The 27,238-nt window shown below is 33.9% G+C and overlaps 1 protein-coding gene across 1 annotated transcript in view; it reads left to right on the forward strand.

The window, feature by feature from the left end:
• The first annotated feature begins 4,999 nt into the window (after positions 1 to 4,999).
• The window catches only part of LOC126770297 (ecdysone receptor), a 219,871-nt gene continuing 197,632 nt past the window's right edge, over positions 5,000 to 27,238 (forward strand). Inside the window, exons 1-2 of the mRNA XM_050489647.1 lie at positions 5,000 to 5,341; positions 18,501 to 18,704. The gene's annotated coding sequence lies outside the window, so the exon portion shown is untranslated. The remainder of the gene's footprint in view (positions 5,342 to 18,500; positions 18,705 to 27,238) is intronic.

Consider the following 27,238-nt stretch of genomic DNA (forward strand, 5'->3'; position numbering starts at 1 on the left):
ATGTAGAAGACTCTAAATGTCTTACAGCTGGACATACACATCGTCTCCTCTTGAGGATACGATTTGAGTTTATTCCGCCATGCTGCGTCAATGCGGGTAGATGGACAGGTCTTTTAACATGTGCAAGCTTTTAGTTACATTCATTGTGTAAAAAAATTTAACTACTCAAAGAACTTTTGAATAAATTATAATACTCGTTTTCGTCTGCCACCTTGTGTCTTAAAATAAAATAAAAACAAAATTACATATTAATACTACACTATAAATTCTTACTAGCAGTATACATATATGTAAATAATTTATTTTGACTAGCAATGCCAATAAAATTCAACCCATCTTATGTCTATCATTCATAAATAAAACAATAATGGCTGTTTCAACAAATTCACTTTTATGTGATGGTGGTTAAAGACTATAATAGTGTATTTACACGCTCGTCGCAACTCAGCAGGTTTATCTAATTCACGAACCCACAGCTCATTAGGCTTCAAAATTTTATTGTAAGAAAAAAACAAAGAAAAGGGACATAACAACTAAAATATTACAGTGTCTATCCCTCGACTGACCGCCAGACAGACAAATGGTCTGGAATTTCTCGTACCACATGTGCAAATTAGTTTGAAATTTTAACATTAAATTTACATTCGCCTTTTTACAGACTAGGCTTTCGTTTTTTTTTTGTTTGGCATAATAAATTATTACCTTATACATCTGTCATTAAAAAAAAACTTAATTTTATCACACGCAGTTCGTTCACAATTTACCACCGTTTGTAATTGTCAAAATTGATCACAAAAAACATTACATAATAGCATCCTAGCAAAGCTTCAAATACAGCCTTCAACGTCATGAATTCAAGTCAATATATCATTTCTGGGTACTGTCTTTTCACTATGAAAAACCCCTTTGATATACTTAGATAGTTTACCTCTAAAAATTAAAAGTCTAGTTAATGAAAAAAAGATACAACTACATTTCCTTAAAATGAAAAAGATTAATAGGGAGATTATTTAAAAATTAATATCATAATTATCATAGTTTTTTAGTTATAACACTTAAGTTAACTTAAGACGTACTTATAAAAAGGCTCATTTGGTTTATAGGTAATAATTTTCAATTTTAATAATCGATATGTCCATCGTTCACTTCTGTTCAAACCGGTCGAATGAATTCAATTCATTCCCATATTAGGGCAGTATTAATAGACTGGTTTAAAATTCGACACCAAAATTTTAAAGGCCGTTCCATACAAGCTTCTTCATCTGACTTAAACACTTTAAGTTTATTTAAGACGCTTGATTGATAGATCCCCGCAACGACTCAAACGAAAAAAAAAGTTTTCAATCCAAAGCGTGGCAGGCGATAAATAAGCCGAAATAATCTTTCGACTTCATTTTAATAATAATTAATTACGTCAATCTAAAGTCTACGGATTTATCGTGTTGCGATGAGTTTAGGAGCCTGGTTAAGTTGGACAAACCGTTATGAATATGATAAATGTATTAAGCTATCTGCATTTGCACATTGACTTGTTAATCTTTTTAAATTCTACCGCTTTGCTTTGTTACTTTTTGTCTTGTTGAGTATTATAGTACTATTTATTTTATAAAACTACATTAGCAGTAAAAATAAAAAGTAAAGGCATTTAGTGCTTAACGAACGTTTTTTTTTTTATAAGAAACTATTTTTAAATATAAACGGAATCTAAAGCGAAACCTTTTACAAATCCTATCTAAATTTTACCTTGGATAGAGAGTAATAGCAGACTAAGCGTGACTTAGCAGACGCAACTCCTACGGGATCTATCTAGGTGGGCGTTGGGGAGATAAAGTAGTAGTGGAGGAAATCGAAGTGCAACTTTTCAAGGTCAGGCGGCGACTCCAGCCGGCCTTTTAGTAGAAGTTATCTTTAAGATCTGCTTGTCGAATTGAAAAATACTATCATTTTATTTATTATGTGTGGCTCCATGCTTTCGAGTTGATTATAACACTAAAACCTTTCAATTGAGAATTTGTTATTGGAAATATGGTACTTATTTTCATCTCAATAAGTATCTATTTGGTTACTTCGTTTTGTAATTCGTAAGCCGATGTTTTTAGTAATCAGCGATTTGTTAATAACGCTGAGTGAATGTTGCTCACCGATTGAGATTCCTCAGTATCGGGTCAGCTATGCAAATTCTATACGCTATACCACTATACTATATACTCGTAGTAACTATAAGATCTGGAAAGACATACCTAGAGCAGCTATTGGCTTAATGAATGCTAAGCAAATAAGGCAAAATAGCAAGATATTTTCCATTGTGGTTTACAATAAGAAAATGACTCATCACTTTAAAAATTAACATATTTATTTTTATTTTTGTAAATGAAAATGTACTGTGTCAATTTTCCTAATTTTGAGATGCTTTTATTTATTAAATATTACTGTTCTAATTTAAATAAAAATTATTTATATTAAGAACACAAGTCAATTAATATATTACATTATAAATTAGTATTTGTATTTCTATCGTATTCGTAAGAAATCATGCATCAGGAGCTTCATTGGCGTGCACCGCGTAAACCAACGCATATCACGATATAAATGTTTGATCACCAGCTACCCCACCCGTGTAAAGCCGGTACGGGTAGCTAGTGATCAATAAATTTAGCCTATAAATCTTTTCAATAATTAGTTCAATAATAATCAGCAAATTAATAATAGTTGTTTAGGATTCAATTAAAAGATATATTAAGTTGGTATTTTATAACAGAAATTTCCACCAATTAATGACAGTTGCTCTCAATTGTTACGAAATCTATAATGGTTAACATTATGATTCTGATCACGTTCTCTTTAATATAATATTGTTAATGAATATTCAATGAACAAGTATTGAGTGACTTGATCCTTAACTAGTCGTGCTAAGCCTTTGACGGTATTATTTACAAGAACCATCGACGTCACTGTCAACTCAGCGTGATAGTAATCTTGAGATTAAGTTTCGTTTTTTTAAATTTTCAATCTTATATGGGTACTATTTATGTAAATTTTTAAAATAACTTTTTTTGCTACATTTATTTTGGATTTTAAACGATCGAAATTTGCTTTGAGATTTTGGAAAAGGAATTAAAATATAAATATATTGTATTAAAGATACTTGTAAGAATAGGAATAACTTTTTTTTAAACTAATTTCAAGAAATGAGAAGATTCAATTATGTTTTTTATTTTAAGACTCTTGAAATCAATTATTTAAATGTATGTAATGCTCCTGAAGTAAAACCTTCAAAAGATTATCTAAATAACAAAATAGGTTACAAGTATATTTAAAAACAGATATTTTCAAATAGCGTAATATCAGTACGAATAGATTTTGACGTTTTAAGCAACAATAAACTAATTTTCTGCAGTACTGTACGTTACATTATATATAAACAACGTAACGTAAGAACTACGACTACATGAAATGATTTGAATGTAAGAACAAATGTATCTGCATCAAAGCTCCATTTATTATATATCTATTGTTGTGTTCCGGTTTGAAGGGTGAGTGAGCCAGTGTAATTACAGGCACAAGCGACATAAAATCTTAGTTCCCAAGGTTGGTGGCGCATCGGCTATAAGCGATGGTTGACATTTCTTACAATGCCAATGTCTAAGGGCGTTTGGTGACCACTTACCATCAGGTGGCCCATATGCTCGTCCACCTTCCTATTCTATAAAAAAAAAAAAGCTCGCTGGTTAAAAATCGGAAAAACTAAATACTCACGTAACTAATTATTATTAATAATAATTCATCTCGTGATCGGCATAATAGAAAACATCGTTAGAATACCTGGTGCCAAAAATTTTTTGCCACAAGGACATTTACAAAATCTATATTGGAGCAGAGAGAGTTATACATATAAAGGAGAGAATATTCATCAATGTCTAATTGATCTTAATTGCATAAATCGATATCTAAATGATATATTAAATTATTAAAAAAGACATATAAAAATTGTATAAAATCGTAGAAATAGTAAAAGAGATGGCTCTGCGTTTAGATGGTGTGTATCTTAACCGGAGATTGTGGCTTGAAGCCCGGGTAGGCACCACAAATTTTTTATATTTCATCTCATATTGTAAAGGAAAATGTCGAAATCAATCACACGTGTATCGGCTAAAAAATCACTTTAGAGTGTTATTTATGGTGGATAATAATTAAGTATACCTCGTTGGTCTAGAGGCTAGATGTAAGGTCACGAACCCGAAAGTCCTGGGTTCAAATCCCAGGTCGGGCCAATAAAAAGTTATTGGGTTTTTCTGTCGAAAATTCTCAGCAGCAGCCCGAAGTCTGGAAGTTGGGATTGTATACACTCCCGTGCTTCGGAAAGCAATTAAAGCTGTTGGTCCTGCGCTTGAACTCTGTCCGGTCGTGTCTGATTGCCTTCCCATCGGATTATAAGAGTTAGGGAATAAAGAGTACACCTGAGTACATACACTTGTGCACTCTTATATCTCTCGCACAGTTGGCTAATCTCTCTTGATAATATGGCCGGTCCGGAGGACATTATTATATTATAATTAAATAACTACATAAATCTTTAATGAATGATATAATAAATTATCATATACTGACTTAATATAATTAAAAATAATAAAACATCGTACTAATTATAAACAATTGAGTTATATGAAACTGCATAATTATTACATACATTGCATAGCTGGACACAATTTTAGCCACTTACTCATTGCAATAAATCACACGAGTATATAAATTGCAAGCAATTTAACCACCGCCGCGTCGAATAAGCAACTCTTTCAGTTTGTAATGAAATGTCGGAGAAACAGCGCGTTCTCTCGTTGACATATTTCGTCGCGTCCCCACTTAATCTGTTTTTATTTATCCATGCAGGTATTATCTAATACCCGATAGCGGAGTTCAAGGTTGGTCGTGCTGAAAACGAATCGCATCCTCTCATACCAGGCCGTCGTGCCCTTTGCGCTTTTATCAATACGGGGCCGATCGTAGCGCCGTCTGCCGACCGCCGGCAGTATTGCCCCGGTCCCCAGTGCGCACACTCCGTACTACCCGACATTGCCGCATTTATTGTCTCTAACTCTTTAACCCTCCAATCAATCCCGTCAAAATAAGTCAGTTCTTTATTATTTTCGCGATCCGTGGTGTTTTCGTTTTATAAAGAAACGTTCGCGCCGAATCCTCTAATCGTTTCCTCCTGGGCCGCCGGCCCATTACGTCAACATAAGCGCTCCCGCGGGTTCGCATCGGGATTGTTATGTTTATTATCGTACCTACGCGGATACTATCTTCATCCTAAAAGTGTCGTTTACACTGGAGCTTTTAGATGGTAAGTGATTGTGTTTTCGAGTAAGGTTGTGTTTAGTTTATACACGGACGGGTTATCTGCGAAGTGTTATTAGGAGTGGGCGAATGTGAGTGCTTACTTTCGCTGAGCGCTTAGGAATGAGGTTACTCTCTAAAATAAACCGCGATTTTTACAGAGTCGTTCTGCAATATGATACACACGTTCGCATCTGCGCATGCTGGATTTAATATTAAAGCAAATGGACCAACTGCAAGACGTTATTGTCAAATGGTCTGAATTTCATTGAAGGAATAACTGTGTGCATTAACTGCTAGATAAAGATTAGGTAAAATTGTCGGGAGCTTTATCTCCTTCCATATTTGAATCTTATGTCCTTTAAATAAAATACTAGTTAAAAATAAATGTAGTTGGCGTATTTTTAAAACTAGAATTGCTACATATTTGTTTTACTTGTAACCTGCTCCAAGTATGTGCCTCGCCTGTGTGCAGTTTCTGTATAAAGCTTGGAATCTGTTCAGTGGATTACGAGAATAGCCGGTTCAAATAAACATACAAACATACAACCGACATAAATGGACGCCGTTCGGTTCATTCAATTGTTATAATACGAGTATATACAGTCACAAGCTAATAATATCGAATACCGCGTCTTCGTTCATATTTAGTAGTAATTTATATTAATATACCTAGGGATTGATTTTTTTAAATATAAATAGGGCATAATAATAAAGGTTCAAAATAATATATTCATCGTTTATCAAAATCAATCTAATTATATAAAAATATTATTTATATATAAAAAAAAAATATTTGTATTAAATATTTTATATACAAATATTAGTATAAATATGAAGTTGAAATTTGAGCAAAATATTAAGAGGCCAAATCAAGGACTGCTTTCCTATACAGAATTAGCTTAATCGTTTTGGTTACGTATATTATTCAATATAGTTAATATTATGTTTTTTTTCCTATTCGTATTATCTCGTTCGCATCATTTGATTTCGATTCTATTAAGTTGAAGATTTGTACAGTTGTTGTAGGCACTTTCATGGATCCTTCCGACTTACGCAGGTAATGACCGGTCACGGTTGTTTTGGAGAATACCTGTGTAAGATCGGACGCGAATCGACGGCGATTTGTCACCACTGTGGCGCGGACCGGGACACCGCTCAGCATACGTTGGAGGTGTGCCCCGCGTGGAGTGCGGAGAGGGAGATCCTGGTCCGTGAAGTCGGACAAGATCTGTCCCTGCGAGCAATCGTGTCGGCGATGCTTCGTAGAGAATCGGCGTGGAGGGCCGTAGCTTCCTTCTGTGAGACCGTCATGGTTCAGAGAACGGGAAAGGGCCGATCCTGCTCGGCGGTGACGACGACGGCGTCGTCTCGGCCCTCCCATAGCCCAGACGCCCGGGGCTTAAAAGATAGGGCATAACCTTGGGGCCGTGGATGCGTGAGGTGGGGGCCTCACGTGTCCTATTTCAGACGGCCCTGTGGAGGACGGCAGCTGATCCGTGCTGAGGACGGCCATCACAGTGGTTTTAGTGGGTAAGAATCCCACATAACCCGGTTCCACCCCCACAGGACCCGGATACCTTTCTGAAGGTATCCGGGTCCTGTGCGAGAAAAAAAGAGCTCCGCCGAGAAACGAGCGGAGCATAGCACGGGAGAGGCCGCGGATGCGTTATATCAACACGATCCCGCAGCCTCTCTTATTCGTGCCGATGACGGCGATCGCAGTGGTTTTAGTAGGTAAGAATCCTACATAACTCAGTTTACCCCCCTATGGGAGCCGGGTACCTTTATGATGATATCCACTGCTTGAAAAAAAAGGTAATTTCCGGTAGGGCTACGGTAAGGTAGGGCTTTGTGCATTCTGGATAGGTATTCATCACGTATTCTACGCCAAACAGCAATACCCAGTATTGTTTTGTTCCTGTTTAAAGGATAAGAATAATTTATTGTAAAAACATAGCCTTACAAAGAAAAGTACAATTTTATATTGCTAAGTAAAAAAATAATACACAATTATAATATAAAACTAGGTATTGATACACAAAAATTATTCTATTGACTTCCAAACTAGCCGTTAAACCTGTATCTCGGAAGTCAAAATTTTCGTTTAATTTGACCACATAACCCTTTTTTTTATTTTTTTTTATTATTTTTTTTTTTTTTTTTTTTTTTTTTTTCGGGGAGGAAAGGCATTTACGCCTGCCGCCCGGTCCGGGGGGACCGGGACGGGTATGTGGGACTCACAGGGCAGACGGCCCCGTCCTACCCACTAAAACCTCCCCGGATTTCCGCCTCTCCGCAAGGCAGCGGGGTCACGGGAACGTTGTGACTTACAACCGCAACCCCGCCAGCGGTCGTCGCCATAGGCGACCCATCTCGAGAGCGCGCCAGGATGTTAGGGCGCGCCTCCCTCCTCTCTGTGCCTCCGTCCTGTTACGTGACGGACTCCCCCGAGTCCGCCACTGGAGGCTGGGCGTCAGGGCTTGAAGCCCCGCGGCGGATCAACAGACTGGCTCCGCCGCCAACCACACCTTAACTCTGCGGCAGCGTCCGGCCTGCGAAGGCACGTCGCCGTCGAAGAGGTCTCCTTCTTCGTTGCGGGAGCGAGTCCACGTCGTCCTCCCGCTCCCGCTCTGCCTCCTCCTTTTGCGACATGACACATGCGCTGAACCGTGACACTGCCGCCCAGATCTCTTCGCTTCCGGCCATCTTCTCGACGACGGTCGGAAGCGACAGGTCCCCACCTACAGCCGTGGATAGGACCGCGCGAGGCTCCGCCCAAGCCGGGCACTCTACGCGCGTGTGTTCCGCCGTATCCACGGCTCCTCCGCCACAATGGTGGCACTCCACCGTCGGCTCCCTACCGACCACCTCACACAGGTACCGGCCGAAACAACCTGACCACATAACCCTTGTGCATGACTATCTTATGATATAGGTGAGTGAGCCAGTGTAACTACAGGCACGAGACATCTTAGTTCCCACTGTTAATATTTCTTACAGCGCCAATATCTATTGTCGATGGTGAATATCTCGGTATCTTTAAAAGAAATCACTTTACTTGGTCGCAAACTGTGAAAAAAAATTGAGGGTTATTATTTATTAAAAACTTTAGGCGTATAACTAATTCCTAATAATTTTACATGAGCAAATATAGTTTCTAACTATTTCATATTATTTTATATATATTCTGAAATTCAATTAATATAATTCTATCAAGCTTTAAAATAAAGACAGATATATGAAAACTCGGAGTTTCTAAAGTGGGAACGATTACTTCTTACTACTAGAACTTCCAAAAGGAAAGTGAAAGAAGATATATAAAAGGCAAGGAGCTGGCGAGCATGTTGGTATTTATGTTCTACCTATTTCTTTATTAAGCTCACGTAAGCGTCGATTTTATCTAACAACTTCGGGCTTCAAATTAAAAAAAAAAAACAATAGTACTAAGTCCCTTATGTCTGACTCTGGGTTTAATGATCAAAATCATTCTAAATACGAAATAAAGAAATGATGCAGATATCATCAGGTTCTTCATTATCACGGAACATACATACGTGTAAAAAATATACAAAAAGCGGTCATCTAAGTAATTCAATCATAGATGTAGTTGCGTAAATACCAAAGAATATATATCGAACTTTATAAAGTACATAGAAGTCCATTTAAATTTCTTTTATATCTTTTTTATAAACGACCGATATTTTACAACATTTTACGTTCCAATTCACGTAAAAACAAACGCTATAACTTGTCTTAGATATTTATTAATATATCTTACTAAATGTATTGCGTAAACTTGCAATATAAGCCCCTATACCATTTATAAATGTGCGGAGCTACAATTGCTTGCATAACCCAATATTTACCGTCCTTTGTGCCACAATAAATGATGTCGTTTTGCGCACAGCGTATTATACATAATTCCTTTGTATCCTGTCCCCGTATTAAAAGATCGTGAGAATGTAGGCCAAGTTCAGGGACGATGCAACAATATTTCGTATGGGTTCCATTGAAAACCGGCTCCGGTGTGAAATGAACCGCAAATAGACAAACATTGAGAGAAGCCTATATGATTATTTAATAATATGCCGCTAGCTTGTTTTAAATGGGGTCTATGAAGGGCTGTATTTTATAACAAAGTAGCGTGGTTCATATCCGTATAACAACACTTAAGTTCTCATGGGGTTAAATTGTTTTTATATTAATTTCAAATAGATGGATAGGCAGACTAACAAATGGGCCACCATATTAAGAAGAACTCACCGCCCATAGACATTGGCACTGTAAGAAATATTAACCATCCATTTACATCACCAACGCGCTACCAACCAAAACTAAATGTTATTTCCCTTGTGCCTATTACACTGGTTTACAATACATATCATGGACAGCGTAAAAGGAAATATCGTAAGAAAACCTGCATGGCTCGCATAAAAGTCTGACACATGTGCATCTGCCAAGCTGCTCAAGAACAGCGTGGTGGGTAAAGCTTCCTTCTCATTAAGTATATTATCACCCAGCGATGATATTCATCACCTGTTGCTTACTATGAAACCAATTAAATATGAAATTACAAAATTCATTGAACACTGGCTTAAGTTCATATTATATTTATCAGCCAATACAACCATCCAATATAATAAAGTATTACATAGCAAGCGTTTATTCTGTAACTACCTGCTATTATATCATGTAGTACAAATTATATTATAATTATATTGTGCAGCATTTTTTTGGTATTATGTATTTGCAATGTTTTTTTTAACATGTAATAACTTTATGTAGAGCAACATCTACGCTGTTGACCTATCATAATACCTAATTATTATCATTGCATTGATAAAATAGTAATTTGGCCAACTTTTTGTTAGGCTATTCAAACACAAGGGTTCGCCTTTGTCACCTTAAAAAAATGTTAAGCAAATAATAAATGAAAAACAATTAAGTTTTAGAAAATAGAACTTATTAACCGCATGGTATACGGGTGGCATAGTAATGTGAAAGTCACAGGTTCAATTCCAATTTCCGGCCCAATGGATTAGCGTCGTATCCAAACTTTATAAATATAAAGTTTATGCTATTTTATATAAATTATTATTACAATCATATTATCCTTCTAACTACTAGTTAGTTAAAGGAACCATTAGGAAAATCTTAAAAAAAATCTGACGTTGGAGTCATCAAAGTTTTCTTAAATTTGTTAGCAAAGTTACTTTAATATTAAATGAAATAGTTAAAGAATATTCGGTTTGAAGCAAAATAAAATAAAAAAGGAAAAATTTACCCTCAACTTTTATAAGAGAAGTGACAATGATGGACAGATGAAATTATGAAAGTTCCATATTTAACTTCGAATCCGAAATTCGAAAATAGAATGCGAAATATAGCTTATCAAATGGTTTAATATCGATTTATGTATAATATTTTTCGTACGACTATTTCGTTAGACGACTTACAAGGCTAGCTGTTAATCTGTTTAGCCGCTCTTCATATTTATTATACTTATATAATTATGTGGATGATTAAATAAATAAAATTTTGAACGGGACGCCTGGCATAACAGGTTGTGAAATCGATGGTCATTAAAATAATTAAAAGATAATAATTAAAGTACAATAAATAAAAACATTGAATTTTATTAATAAAATAAATATTTAATTTTTTTTATAATAATGTTATGTATTATAGAAAAGTATCAGAGAGCGTCATTGTCCTACCCACTCAAAGGTGTCAATAGATTTTTCACATCTATAAAAAAATTGTAAAATTAAATTATATGTATATTAACTTACGCTGTTATTTTGTATACATTGTTGTATCAAACTATTTTGTTATATCTACGTAGCATAAAAGTTGAATAGGGAATAATATCCTAGTTGGCGTTAGGCCCGCTTTTTGTACCATGCTGACCTTAATAAAGTTTAAATATATACAAATTTACAACTATAATAAAATAATATATTTTTTTATTTACATCCAAAAATAATAATGTTTATGTTGTAACTATAAAACAAGAACAAAAAATTTTGTCGTCAATACGTATCGTTATAATGTAAAACGTATTTTTAAACGTTTTATATTAATTCAAGAGAAATTTTAACTGCCAATAAAACTGTTTACAGAATACCAAGAGTGCAAGGACTTATGAATAATTGAGTTTTTTTAAGGTGTCGAGGCCAACTTAAGCTTGAATTAACTGTTTCAATTCATTGAAAATATTTTATTTTTATGTATTATTTAAATAAAAAATCAATTCGAAATGATTTCAATTAACATTTTTATCATGTTAGTAAAAGGAACATGTTAATAAAAGACCCAATGACTTAAACTTCGTTCAGATTAATAGAATATAAGCACCTTTATCATTATATTTACTCACATGAAAATGTGATGATTTGTAATTCAAACTGAGCATAAAAACTAAGTATAGCTTACACAGACTTGAACCCGAGACCTCCGCTTAAGATCCACGCGTCATATCCACCGAGACATCTCTTGAGCCTTGCACGTGTAATTTGTATTAAAGACCTATTTATAAGCAAAATATAAATCAACTTTGAGCTGTGCCTTGTTATGAAGTCAAATGAATTTATTTTCTGTGATATTTGACTTTGATGTAAACATTAACATATATATTTAGGTGTTGCTATGTTGTGTGTTACCAACTTGCTATTGTTCGTTGCTTATTGACAGAAATCATATAATAAATAGCACAAATTATAATATTATTTCGTTTACAATGAGAAACCTCATACAATGGACTTACCAATGATTTGGTAGAAATTCTATTTTCATAACAATAGTTGCCAGGTAATTGTAGTTGGTATGTTTATTATAAGGTAGCTTTTATTGCGAGCTTATAATGGCTAATAAAGCAATTAAACAGAAGAAACGATAACTATCATAAACTTTAAGGGTGTGGCGATCTCAGTTAGGTTAGTCTTGTGCTTCGTCTTATGTCCCAACATATTTACTTAATGCCAACAGTAACGCAAGAAAGTGTACTAATAGTGGATTGAAAATAACATTTTTCTTTATATTTTCTGCACAGCGTTTGTAATATTTTTTTATGTGTTATAAAATAGTTTATACTGTTTCTTTATTTTTAAAAATAAAAGTGTTATGGTACATTTTTTTTTTAATTAACAAATCAATTATAACTTGATTTCAACACAATTGCGTCTCGAATAGTCTAGAGATAAATTTGCTGATAACGTCCAAACCAGAAGCCTTATCAATCTATTATTCGGTGATAGAATGGCAAATAAATTCGTTCCAAAGATTAATTTGGTGACAAATAAGCAATAGGTCTACGACATCAATCTCCCTGATTGGTCCGAAGGGTTCGACTTAGGTCAAGGGTACAAATAATTTACACGTTCCTCGCAATGAAATTTCGGAGACACGTGTTCGTCTTAACGGGTTTTCATAAAGGCATTTAAATCTGGCACAATGATAAATGGTAGTTTATAAAAGAACCTATCGCTTATGAATTATTTAAATCAAATTTATTACTTACTTGGTTGTATTACTTATTATTTAGTTGGTCTTTATACAAGCCCATCGGGATACAATCATCACATATTCTACTGCCAAACAGCAATACTTAGTATTGTCGTGTTCTGGTTTGGAGGGTGAGTGAGCCAGTGTTACTACAAGCACAAGGAACGTGTGATTTTGTTCCTAAGATTGGTGGCGCATTGTCGATGCCGATAAGGAATGGTTAATATTTCCTATAGTGGCAATGTATACGGATGGTGGTGTAACTTACCATCAGATTCCCCTTTACCTTTTTTTTTTTTTTATAGAATAGGAAGGTGGACGAGCATATGGGCCACCTGATGGTAAGTGGTCACCAAACGCCCTTAGACATTGGCATTGTAAGAAATGTCAACCATCGCTTATAGCCAATGCGCCACCAACCTTGGGAACTAAGATTTTATGTCCCTTGTGCCTGTAATTACACTGGCTCACTCACCCTTCAAACCGGAACACAACAATATCAAGTATTGCTGTTTTGCGGTAGAATATCTGATTAGTGGGTGGTACCTACTCAGACGAGCTTGCACAAAGCCCTACCACCAGTAAAGTAGTACCTGTCCATATACTATATTATTATAAAATATTTTGAGAAATTATTGATGTCCTACTCGCTTAGGAAAGATAGTTACATCCAATATCACATACAGATAGAATATTTTCAATAATTGTACAAGGAAACCTTTCCAAAGCCCAATATATTAATCTAGTTCACCACGGCTGTACCGACCTCCCAGCTCAGTGTCTTGAATAAGAGACTTTGACATTGATTGACCAGTTCTTCAGGACGCCCAGAATGCCTATGTTTGAGCGGTAAACACTTAATTCGAATTGATCATCTTAAGGATTCCATTTTTTGTAGAAGTAAAAAATAACGGGCATCGAGAACTTTCTTAAACATTTCGCCCTTCTCATTCAGCAGCACAATTGGTCTATATGACTAGACTATGATAAAAAACAAACAGAATTTTCTATTTGGTCATTTTTGGACTTTGGAAACTCAATTTGACTTAGACATCTTTCTGAAATACTGTCAGGCCCAGGCGCTTTAACTCATAAGCGACCGTGAGCTAGATTCATTTCCACCTCCGTGATAAGAGACGAATGCAACTTAAACCTTCCTCAAACCAGGTCTCATCCCCAGGATATTTGAATAATTCCAACACCAGACGCATCTATGTAATATATACAATAATGTTTAATGAAAAAAAAATACATTACAAGTAAAAAACAACACGTAAAGATTTAAAGAGATATCTTAGAAACTTATTGGTATTTATAGCGAATTCGTATTCCGATTCCGAATTCGATCAATGATTTATACGTATTGCATTCAGTACTATATTGTTATGTAAATTGTCTTTACAATACATCCGAGCTTGCTATTTGTTGAGAAAACAAAAGGATCTCTGCATCGACTATTCTAGAATTGAAGTCTGTGTTATTAAGCTATTTATTTTAAATTAAATGTTACCATTCTTTTTTTGAATTATTACCAATGTCAATTTATGAAAGGATTTATTTCAATATTGAATTAATAAACTATTGTATATGCATAGAGCAAGATTACATTTTTATATATAAGTTATATTTATTGATGTTTTATTTACTTTAAAATTTCATTAAAACGATTCAATTTATACAATATCATTACATTTTCCTCCGTTAGTTATAATTGTTATGAAAAGTTTCTCTCTATAATATAGGAAGGCGGATGGGACACCTGATGGTAAGTGGTCATCACCGCCCATAGACATTGACGTTGTAAGAAATACTAACCACTCCTTATACGAATGTTTTATAATTTTCATATTAAATTCTCTAGAATATAATCTTGATAGAATATTTTAAGTTCACATTCACACTAAATATACCTTAACAAATTGTACATATCACCGATGACATTTGGAGGACTAGGCTGTCAACATAGAGCTATTGACCGGACCACTAATATATTCCTTTCAAATTCAACACCATTGTGACACAATATATATCGAGACAAAAACGCGGCAAAAAAATCAAACTAACAACCGTCCTCTAGCTTATACTCAAGGTCGAATTCGTGCTACCAATACCGCCTAAAACAATGGACATCAACAGCAGTTACGTGTAATAGCATGTAATTGTATATTTGACTTATAACCGTCCTCTCTGAAAATATATTTCGAAACATGTACATATATTGTGTAGAGGATCAACTTTGAATTAGACTGAAACGCACACATACCAGCTATAGACGCTAACGATTATCGATATTTTACGACTTTTACACTGAGATATAAATAGAATTTTATTTCTTACACGACGTTTTATGATCTGGTTAAATATTTGTTTCAATAAGACTCAAGGATAAAATTCGATTTTGATTGTTTTACTTTTATTTCGAGTCGACTCCGAATAGGTCAGAACTTTGAAGTTGCAAAACGAATCTTCAATATCTATACTTACTCGTTTTACAAATGCGAAAAAAAACAAAAATGCGTATGTATGTCTGTCTGTTATGCTTTCATGGCTAAACCACTAAACCGATTTTGATGAAGTTTAGTATGAAGCAAGCTTGAACCCCAAGGAAGGATACATAGGCTACTTTTTTACATCCGACTCCCGCCCCCCTTACATGTAAGCGAAGCCGCAGACGAAAACTATCATAAAACTATAAGTATTTATAATTCTACGCTCATAGAGCATTTTTGTATTATTTTGAAATCCCCTTGTATTCTGATGTACTCGAAATAAACTCATAAATCAAAGAAGATAGCTTTAATTCCAACTATTATCAAAGAACAAAGCCGTACATTAGTGTATAAAAAATATGCTAGTTTTTGTTTGTCATAACAGGGCCTGCAGTGGAAATGTTTAACAAATTGTGTGCTTAACGTTACTCTCGTACACTTGAATTCCGCGTCGGTCTACTTTAAATTCCTTTTCAACAAGCGAAGAGAAAAGTTGCTTTGACACGTTTTTAAAGATCCGAGACTTGTAATTTAACATTGCTCTGCTTGAACTGTTTTGTTGACGCTACATGAATTTGAATAACATCGAATACATCTTTGTTTGGAATAAAAATCAATAATAAATATTTTATCTCGACCGTAGTGTGAGAGTTTTCTTGTGTGTGTGTTTTGCTAGAAGCTTCTTTCCCTAATGAACTAAAAATGGTATAGCTTGTTTAAATGTGGGTAATTTTTGAGGAACAACTTTTACTTTTAGATTGATTTATAATATATTAATTAAATAAATTCAAGGATCATTATCTAAATTTTAAAGCGACTACCGAAGCGATACGCTTATCTTCATATCTAAATTTCATTTGACCGTATCGTTGAAAAAACAGAAAATTAATAAGGTCGAATATCCATGGTTGATATAGTATAGCGTATCAAAGCTATAAAATGTTAACTTTGTCACTGTCACAACTTTTAGGAGTCGACATGGTTTATTTTAAAATATTAAAACTCCAATAAGTATTATCAAGAAGAAAAAACAACGTAACAAGCATAAATGAGACAAAAAATACGCTTCAATGCTCTATAAATACGACACACAGACAGAATAGGCTGACCTATTTACGAAATGGATTTATTGCCTATATAAAATGAAGGACTGATTTACAAGCGTATTTCTTCGCATTTTCATTGCAATACTGAAAAAATTAATGCGGTTACAAGGCCGAGAAATCGTAAATATGGCGTAATATATAGTGTCCAAATACGTTTTAAAACCTTTCAGGATAATTTATACGATTTTATCAAAAAGCATTACATTAAATGATATAAAAACGAAAATATATTTCTCGTTTACATTACACACACACACACACAGAAACAAACGGAATAACGTATTTTCCTTGTAAACGCGACGTTTTTAATTATGCAAATATTAACAAATTGCTTATAAAACTAAAATCTAGGTCGTGATATTTAAGGCTTCGCGTAAAGCACACGAAAATTGCATGAAATATAAACGACCTCGTACAGTCGGCTAAAATACAAACAACATGTCCGCGAGGATATTTTACGATCAACGATAAGGTTACCACCACGCGATGTCATTTTACGATTACAGAGTGTCAATTACATATATTTATAGATAAATGTGATTGGTTATTCGACAGCCCTAAGTTCGAGCGGTAGCGTTCATCAGTCATCGGCCTCGGCTTCCGGTTATGTTTCATAGTTCAATGCCTCGCCAGATTTGCGTCTCGATGGACGACCTTCATAACATTCGGCGCATAGATATTCAAGTGCGTTAATTTCTAAAAGCAACACTTAATGCGTACTATTACTGGTTTTATATAATAAGTATAACAAAAATATATGTATATTGTCGACTTTTAGCGTATTGTAATACAAACGTTGAATATAGAATTGAAGGTTGTGACTTTTAATATATTCCAGGATTTTATTGAAGGCTTTTATTAAATGTAAAAATAAACTTATGTTTTGTTAATTCCTTCATTAATTAGGCACATTTGGTTTATGAAGATCACATCAAAGTCGTTTTCAAATAATAATTGGATGCTCAACCTCAATTTGGTTTAATTATTGATCTCCATTTATAAATGTAGACTTCAATTCTGTAACGACTTTTAAAATTATATTATTTTTTAAAGTTATTTTTGTATATTGTTGTATATGATAACCGCTTTTTTCGTTACGACGTTAACCTTGCAAGTTTTTATAAGGTCATGATAAATTATACAAACTGAAATGATTGATCACTAAAGGCTCAGTGCACACAGAGCACAGCACAACTACTCCAACTTGATGTTTGTATAAAAACATGACGTTCATGACGTCACTTATTAAACAAATATGGCTTCTAATTAGTTAACACAAATGTTCTTCTCCTGAGTATAGATTATAAATTCGACCCCAAGTTTCAGTTTCTGACAAACAATTGAATTACCTAAATGATGATGGATGATGCAAGCGAAACTTGACCTTTTGAATTTCTCTTCCATTCCCAAGCAAGTGTTGTTAAAAACATGCTAACAATTCTCTCCCCAGCCTCCCAGCTTCCGCTGCCAAACCCAGTCCAAATTTTCAATTTGCGTACCCATCATCTTATTTACTCAGACGTGAATAAATTATATTTTTATTGCACTGGTGCAGCAGTCGCTGTCGATCATTGGTTTGACATTCAAACAGTCTAGCTAACTCATTGCACCGGCTGCGTCTCGCCCGCAACAGAATTTGGGCCTTAGTGGTTTGTAAATAGAGAGTATTTCTGAACTAACAACCCAAAAAAGATTGCGTCCAGCGTCGACGCTTTCGGTTTATTACAGCGCATATTTTACACCCAAGGGCAAGGGTACACAGTCTGTTTTTATTTGTTGGACAATTCGTCGAAACAGCTCATAATGCAAATATTACTGGAACAAATTCTCGGTCAAATCTATTGTTTCTCAAACATTACTTTCAATGTATCTTCACACCACGATAAAAATAATGAATGCATTTGCTTTGATTAAATCCAGCCACAAATACGAGTTTTGACATTGAAGGTTTTTTATTATTATTATTTGAACGAATAAAAAAGGATCCTCATTCCAAACTTGAATACGTGGATCCGTTAATTATAAATTTTATCACTTTATCATCGTTTATTTTTTTCTTTTTCAGATCTAAGCGCCTCGACTACGGAGGTGCATCGAATTTATTGTAATCGAATCAGTTGCACAAATAAAATTTAGACAAATAATATAATTCTTACTGCCATCAAAGAAAATAAGTGTTCGAAGTTTTGACTCTAGTTTAATTAATTGTGAAAGTGGAGAATTTAACGCACACCAGAAGAAATGCCGGAGTGACTCCGGTGACGGACAGGTCAGTACAACAATATATTACTATAATTATTGCATTTGCACTAACTTCTACCCGTGGTTTCACTTGCTTTATATAAATACTGTACTCTGATCGTTTGGTTATTCACTTCTTGACGTAAAATTTTGAGTATCCGTTCGATTATATTGCCACTTTAAAAAAAATATTTCTAGTTTGATTAAATTTTTTCTTTGTTTTTAGGCTGTTTCTATTACTTGTGTTAATTGTAATTGTTAAATACAAAATAATATAAATTAGCTGCTTTGTTAACTTTAAATTTAGCAATTTTTCATAGAAAATAATATCGTAAAATCAAGTATCCACTTGTTTGTCTTATCAATGATGTAGGTGCGTAATCATTAATGGGATATCATTAATATTAGGCAAGACATTGTTTTTTGTGCATAATATTTTATGACAGTTTTAAGACATCGGAATAAAACATTACTCAAGTATAGTAGAAAGGAATATACGTTTAATATTATTGGACTGTAAAATGATCTTGCGTTCGATATTTATAAATTTAGGCAAAGACTCATTTTACGTTCGGGAACAGTTGTGTAAGCTAGGAAAGATGTAAAAAAGTGAATAACCAAATGACCAATGACAGCAAATTCAGGTATAGATATTAATTTATTTCCAAACTATAATCCGATACGAATTATGCTTAAATATTGTCCGTGCTCAAATGTATACATGACAATCGCTTTATAGATGTTAGAACAAAGTATAATGCCAACTTTCATAGCAAACGGTTCCGATGTCTTGTTCTAATTTCAAACAGATACACTAACGTTCATATACATATATCATACACATGATGATTACTTGCCTATGGTTCTCTGGGTTAGTTGACTTTATGGTTTATTACTCCGCGCCTAATGTCGGAGCTTAACGTTATATAGCTACATTTTTTTTACTGACATAGGCTTACACTTAACCACAACCATACCGGATTATAACTTCTGACAAATATTGGCTTGAAGATACCCGGATTGTAATGTTTGCTAGAATGCCGGAAGGACATTCTTGCCCTTGCGCATGACAAATAATCAAGCAAAACTCTTTGCAAGAATGGGTGGAATGTCGATGACGCACGGATATAGGCACTCACGAGACATTTTTGTCCAATGGTAGGTAGAATGATAAAAGTAAAAGAACGGCATGCTCACTACGTTTAATTCTATGAATCAAACAAAACTTCATCGACAGTCGAACTTACAATATTCCTCAAGATACGATCTGTCAAACACAAAATGTCTTATTGAAATCAGAATAGAAGTTGGATCATCGCGTTCATCACAACCATTCCAACTTCATAATGTAAATATAAATATTGATAACAAGAAAGTAAGTATTAAAGTAATTAAAAATATGCTTAATCTCAATATTTTAAAGAAGTCTCATGTAAATAATTACATCGATTTATGTATATAGGACTGAATTTTATAGTAAATAAAGTCAGGACTGTTTTAATTAAAGGAAATCCGAAGTACGAGTTGGTCTCAGGTGTGATTAATTAGCTACTTGCTCACGTAGCGGCTATCTCGGCTCATTATCTAGTCGGAGCAGGCACGATTTTGTAGATCTGCTCGACGGAAAAAATATATTTGCATATTAGTGGGACTAGGCTTGTAACCACGAGATAAGCGCCTGAAGTCCGAATTAATTATATTAAATACAGATAAAAGAAACATAAGACTCACTTTTAATTCCATTTTTATCCGACTTCACTAAGACGAAATCTTTTGTGGAACTTTTACCTTAACTTTTTAAAACAATACAACGGCTGAGTTCTGCAATTGTAATAAAGTTTGTTTTCAATATTTGCTTAAATATATTTTTTATATATGTGTAATGTAATATTTTACGCATATACAAAAGTATCTTCCAATGATTGTTTTTGTGTAGTTACATCTCAATTATTCATAAAATTTTATTTATTGAAATATACAAATTAATGTCTTTTTTTAACTGAGCTTGTTATTTAATTTGCTTGTTCCTCTCAAGATAATATAAAATTTTAATTGCAACACGCATAGAGACAGGAGGAAGAATGAGATGCTATGAATAGAAGAAATATATATGTCATGCGTTTTAGGATAAGTAAGTAGAACAAATTGTGCGCAAGCTTAGTTAGCAAATTACTGACATCTAAAAAAAAGAGCAATGCTCATTTATAGGATGTACAAATACTTCTGTTTACTCTCCAGTCAACCTAAAGCTTGTGCTAAGTAAACTCCAAACCTTCTCCTCAAAAGGCCTTAGCCCAACAGTGGGACATTTACGAGCTGTTATTTTATTTTACGTAACATATTTTTTGATTGTTTATAACATATATAAGATGATGTATATTTTTTAAATAACTGTATATTTATATCTCATAAAGATACACTACGATAAAAATATTTTTAAAAAATACCTAATTTTTTGTGCGCATTTTTTATTAGGAACGATGACTGAGCTGTCACCTTCTGTAAACATTATCTTTTGTTATTTTTTAGTTGTCATGTGCACCGTACAATGTACTTATTATAAAATATTTTTCGATTCATTGTATTTTGATTAAGATAAATGAAAAAAATATGACCGTCGCCTTTAAAAATGTAAATTGGATTTTATTTATTTTGAATTTTTGGGAACCCTTTTTAATTATAATGTATGTTTACTTCGAAGTATAAGTTTTTAACTTGTCATATAGATGTAATTGTAATTTGTCCAAGATAAAATTTCGATAAAGCGTGCGTGTGTGTGCATATTTTATATTTGGACGACATTATGGCATACATGCTTGTCGTCTATGTATATGTGTGTGTGTTTGTGCGTGTAACAATGTCTAACACATAGCCTTACTTACTAATATACTGCTGCTAACACATGCCTCTTCCTAATTCCTGCATTTTAGTTATATTCGTTAAATTAGACCATATGCCATACAAAGAGAAATAACCACACTACTCGTAAAAAAACTGTTTTGATTGCGCTGCATATAAAATTTTAGTGTATTTTTCTCTGCTCTTTTTTCTTTCTCTGTGACCACGACGATTCACAGCGAACGCGATCATGAAATATTTTCGCATCCATACATTTTAAACAATGGTACATTTACCTTATTATAAAATATAGACCAAGCTATCAACTCGTGAAAAACAAAAACAAAACTCTCTCTTAATAAATCCAGAATTGTAATAAGAAAATAATAAGTAAAATTTTTCAATATCGTAAAAATATTTTAAATAAAAAAGATATGATTGTACTTGTAGATTTCTCACTGCTGAATTGAGGCTCTCCTTAAGATGAGAATGATTAGAGAACCCACCACGCTGTTCCAATTTAGGTTCATGTACAAACACGTGTTGTTATCACAGGCCACATCTTTGCTAATCATAAATTTTATTTGCATATAAAGTGTTGCTATTAATATTATTTTAGTTTTCATCAAAGTCCCTTTTATAAATGAACGAAAAACAAGTTAATTCTCAATCTCATAATCTATGTATATTTTTCTTACACAGATGACTATTAGTATTCTCAGGAATGTCCTTTTATGTACTTAACTAGTCGCATCATTTCCTGCTACGTGTGTCCTACGTCTCTGATTGTATATTACACAATTACATTATTAATTATTTTTTACCATAAATAAGAAAAAAAAACATAAGAAAGAATAAACTATAAAAATTGCATACTTGGTATGAGATATTTCAACTCACAAATGCTAAATTGAATATGAAAACAATTTCTATTAATAGTACATTATTGGGTTATTGCATGAGAGCAATATACATACACCCACTTTATCGTTTAAAGAAAGACGGACAAAACGATCTTCCGAAATTTCTTAATTCTTTTTCACAAACGCTCCAGAAAATATATAAATAGTACTGCCTAATAAAAAAAACCCGCGTGAATCTTAACCGATGATCGTGGGTTCAAACCCGGGCAAGCACCACTGAATTTTCATGTGCTTAATTTGTGTTTATAATTCATCTCGTGCTTAACGGTGAAGGAAAACATCGTGATGAAACCTGCATGTGTCTAATTTCATTGAAATTATGCCACATGTGTATTCTACGAACCCGCATTGGAGCAGCGTGGTGGAATAAGCTCCAAACCTTCTCCTCAAAAGGGAGAGGAGGCCTTAGCCCAGCAGTGGGACATTAACAGGCTGATACTTTTACTGCCTAATATAATATTGTCTATCAAAAATATTAATGTAAATTTAGAAATAATTTCTGTATTTGAGATAAAAATAAGACGTACAAGTCCGGCTAACGCAGTGGAACAATTGGCTCACTCGCCAACAGTGGTGATCGATCCCTGAACACAACAACAATTTGTGATATAGCTGTCTTCGCTCATTTGTATGGACCAATAATTTATAATTTACCGTAGTACATGTTCATATTTGAATGAGCCATATATTTATATTTATTATATACTTGTTAGTTCTTACATTCTGTCTGTTTGTAGTATCGGTGTTTTGTTTGGTAACTACACTGAGTGGGGCTTTTTATTAATTGTCTTTATATTATTTTAGTTATTAAGTTGATTTTTATGGTTTTTAAGCACATTTCTGCTTAATGGGTATAGATCATGGTAACGTCCGTAACAGCAATTTGTTGAAAAAACAAAATTAAATTCAAATTATTTTCGAAAAAAAAAACATTTGTAAGGTCAATAAATAGGGATTTTTTTTCGAATATTATTGCTTTTTAATAGGCCACCTAATGGTAAGTGGTCACCAACGCCCATAGACTTAGCATCGTAAGAAATGTTAACCATCACTAACATCGCCAATGCGCCACCAACCTTGGGAGCTAAGATTAACATCTTAGTCCCATGTACCTGTAATTATACTGGCTCACTCACCCTTCAAACCGGAACACAACAATAACAAGCACTGCTGTTTTGCGGTAAAAAAAATAATTTACAAAACAAAATTACATTAAAAATACAATCGAATTGAGAACATCCTCTTTTTAATGGCGGTTTAAAAATCAAATACTTTTTTTTTCATTTTAAGCATACTTAGTATTTCCACACGCTAAGTTAATATGAAATTAACTTTAACTGTGTAACTCTTTGTATGTCTTAGAATCTTGGAACTTTTACACCGAGATCGTACGGATTTAGAAGAAATTATTATTTTAATTAGTATGCAATAATTCTTTTAACACAAATTGTAAAATAAACCTAATACACTAAATACACACGTTTTATTTAAGTAAATAATGAAAAATATATATATAAATGAATATAAATTTAAAAAAGCATGCTTACATTTTTATGGCGACCGGTTATCAGGCGCACTATTTAAGCTACATGCTCTTTATCAATTTTAAATTATTATTAATTACTAGTTTCCGCCCACAGCTACGCTCGCGAGTTGGTGGGAGGGAGAGGTCGTTGGAATAAGTAGACTATGTCTTTCTTGGGTTCTAAGTTTGCTTCATACAAAATTTCATCAACATCGGTTTAGTGGTTTATCCGTAAAACCGAATGAGGTAGACAAAATTACTTTCGCATTTATAATATTAGTATAAATATATATATTTTTAAATCTCAACATATCTCATGTCTTATTCTTTGCAAGACTGCTCATCTGATCCCTCGAACAATATTGCAATAATGCATTGTTTATGATGTGTTCGGTCACCGTGCAGTTTGCGCTCGACTTGTCGGATAAATCTGTCGATTTCGATTGAAGTCGACATCCTTCAGCTAATGACTCAATTGAAATGTATCCTTGGTTTTCTTAGCAATATTATTGAGATTGTCCGTTGCGAATGAATCTTACAAACCTCGTTAAATTGTATTTGTCATTATTTTGGTGAGAAATATATTGAAAAAAGATGTAGCTTTTGTATCCTTCTCATTGCCAAGAGAACATATCTATACATACAAGGTTTAGAGTTTATATAGCTTAGGCCAGCAGTAAACTGCCGGGTACTGAACCTACGTTTCAAATTAGCGGTAACGTTTGACGATCATATTTTTTATAATAAATGTACTTACAGTAAATGTAATTCGTATACACAGACAGGTACAAACGTCATCATCATTCGCTTGCCATATTCAATTGTTGGTGCTTTTGGAAGTTCTTAAATACTCGATAGTATTAATGGATGCCTACCAATAAATCTCTTAAGAGACGAATATTTTAGAAACCCACGGTTAAAACGGACTACTAAATTCTTCCCTGCATGAATCATATAGTAAAAACGGATACACACACATAAAATATGATTGCGAAAGCCATTTTTGCGTTAAGAAAACTTCACATTATTTACCAATGACTAACAATTTGTACTATGACCGATAGCTCTTACGCTCATTAAAAGAAAAGTATGAGTATTAGCAAGGAAATAAGCATGGGTACTCTAAGGTGCAAGTCGGGAGTAATACATCTTGCTATATTTAGTACTCTAGTAAAGTAATGGAGGGTTCGCTAGTCATGATCGTCAATGGAGCGAGCTCACCACGCCCACTGGCTTAAGTATAAGAGAATTTAAATTTATTTTCCTCTAGACATTTCTGTAATAACTTAATCTCGTTAATTATGTTCATTATTAAATGCAATTTCATTCAACAGCTTATTATCAGTATTTAAGCGTTTTGATGCTGGGCGTCATACTTACCAGTTCAATTCGTCATGTTTTAAAAGTTTGCTTATCAAAAGCATAATACTCTTAATTAAGTAGTGTTTTTAAAAAGTTATATTAGCAATGCTCGTTTTTATGTAATTACTAATATTATATTTATCAGTCCAATTAAGCGTAAAGTTTCTGTTAGGAGTGGGGATGACAATAGCCCCAGGGGTCAGGTTTGTAATTGCGATTTTTACATCGTTAGGCGGCTCGTAAACCATTTCGCTATTGACACTTGCAATTAAACAAGTTCGTTAAGTAACTCATACTTTATCTAAATTATCATTACTGCACATGAATTTATAAAGAAGTTTTAAATTAAATCATGTTCAATAAAGCGTGTGCACAATTTTCTGTTTAAATTCGTAGCTTGAAAATATATTAAAAACTCTAAAATACATCCATTGGATTAATTTTTAGGCGAGATAGCCGAGTGGCGAGTTATCGTACAACTCTTACTTAATGAAAGTTGGATTCAATGCTGGGCATAAATGAATTTTCATCTGGTCAATGAGCTCAGCGTTAAAGGAAAACATTGTCGGAAATCCTGCATGTGTCATACAATATGTACAAGTGTATTCACACTAAGATAGCATTCATGGTGAATACGCTCGACACTTTATCCTCAAGAGATGAGGAGGAATTTTCCCAGCAATGGTACATTCACTGGCTGTTACTGTACTTATAATATATGTAAAATATAAAGCTTACCAAGTTATTTCATAACTTCGATAAGCATTTCCATAAACATCTTAATAGGCACTCATTGTAGAAGCTCAGCTGTGGTTACTTTAATAACAAACCCTCTCACCTACCTTCTCGGCATAAACTGCTACCGTATTACAACTTAGCATGTTAGGAAGCGATAAGCAAACAGCTTGAAAGGTCGCTCCGACCCACATTACTAACATCGATTGTATAATTGCTACACGTTATAAAACGGTCACAAGTTCCGATCAGATGTAACCGAAATAGTTGTCGCGCGTCTTCGGGGGAGCTCGGAATAGATCGGCTTTTTCAATCTAGCAATACAAACAAAAAGGTCAGAAGTCGACGACCCAGTTTCCGAGCGGCGAATACAAAGGTCACCCAGACATCAGCCCGGGAAACGCATGATAACGTTGGCAAGGCTGAACTATGCACGCGAATGTTTGCTTAACACTTATGCAACAAATCGATTCTTAAGTCCAGTCCACGCGAAGAAACTACTCGCTCATATCGCTTGAACCAGATGAAATGATTTCTCGGTAATTTTAAGAGAATTGGGATTAAATCGAGTCCAAATATTATCATAACAAGTTTGGTTAGGTGTTTGCGGAAAAAAACATATACGATTGATTTATCTATATCGTTTCTATTATGCAAAATAAAATATAAACCGATTCCAACGTTGCGGAACAGAAACTGAGACATGTTTCTTCAAGCTCTTATCTCAGATGTTAATGAGGTTTATTACCATAACCCACATACATTTCGTTTTTCATATTAGTGATACAAAAACAAGTTGACCAAAATCAGTTAGGAGGACATAATAATATTTAATATTCATATTAATTTACTTAAAAAAAGCAACACAATAAATTCTTAAATCAATAAATGTTAAAATAAAAGCAAGAAGAGGTTGTGTATAAATTATTTAGTAGACATTTATTATATGCAGTTACGAGAACAATGATTGTCTTCAAGATTGCCCTCAATTATGTGATTTATAGTTTCCAATCATAAACAATGCGATTCAAGTGTGGCGGAGAAAGTAATAATGATCTAACTTACAATAAAATCAATGAAGTTTTCTTGTTTCTTGTTACACTATTCAACTTTAAATTGGAATCTCCGCTACATGGATCACTAACTTGAAAACATAATTTCCCGTTGTCTCACTATCTC

Source organism: Nymphalis io, chromosome 8, assembly GCF_905147045.1.
Source record: "Nymphalis io chromosome 8, ilAglIoxx1.1, whole genome shotgun sequence".
Classification (NCBI taxonomy): domain Eukaryota; kingdom Metazoa; phylum Arthropoda; class Insecta; order Lepidoptera; family Nymphalidae; genus Nymphalis; species Nymphalis io.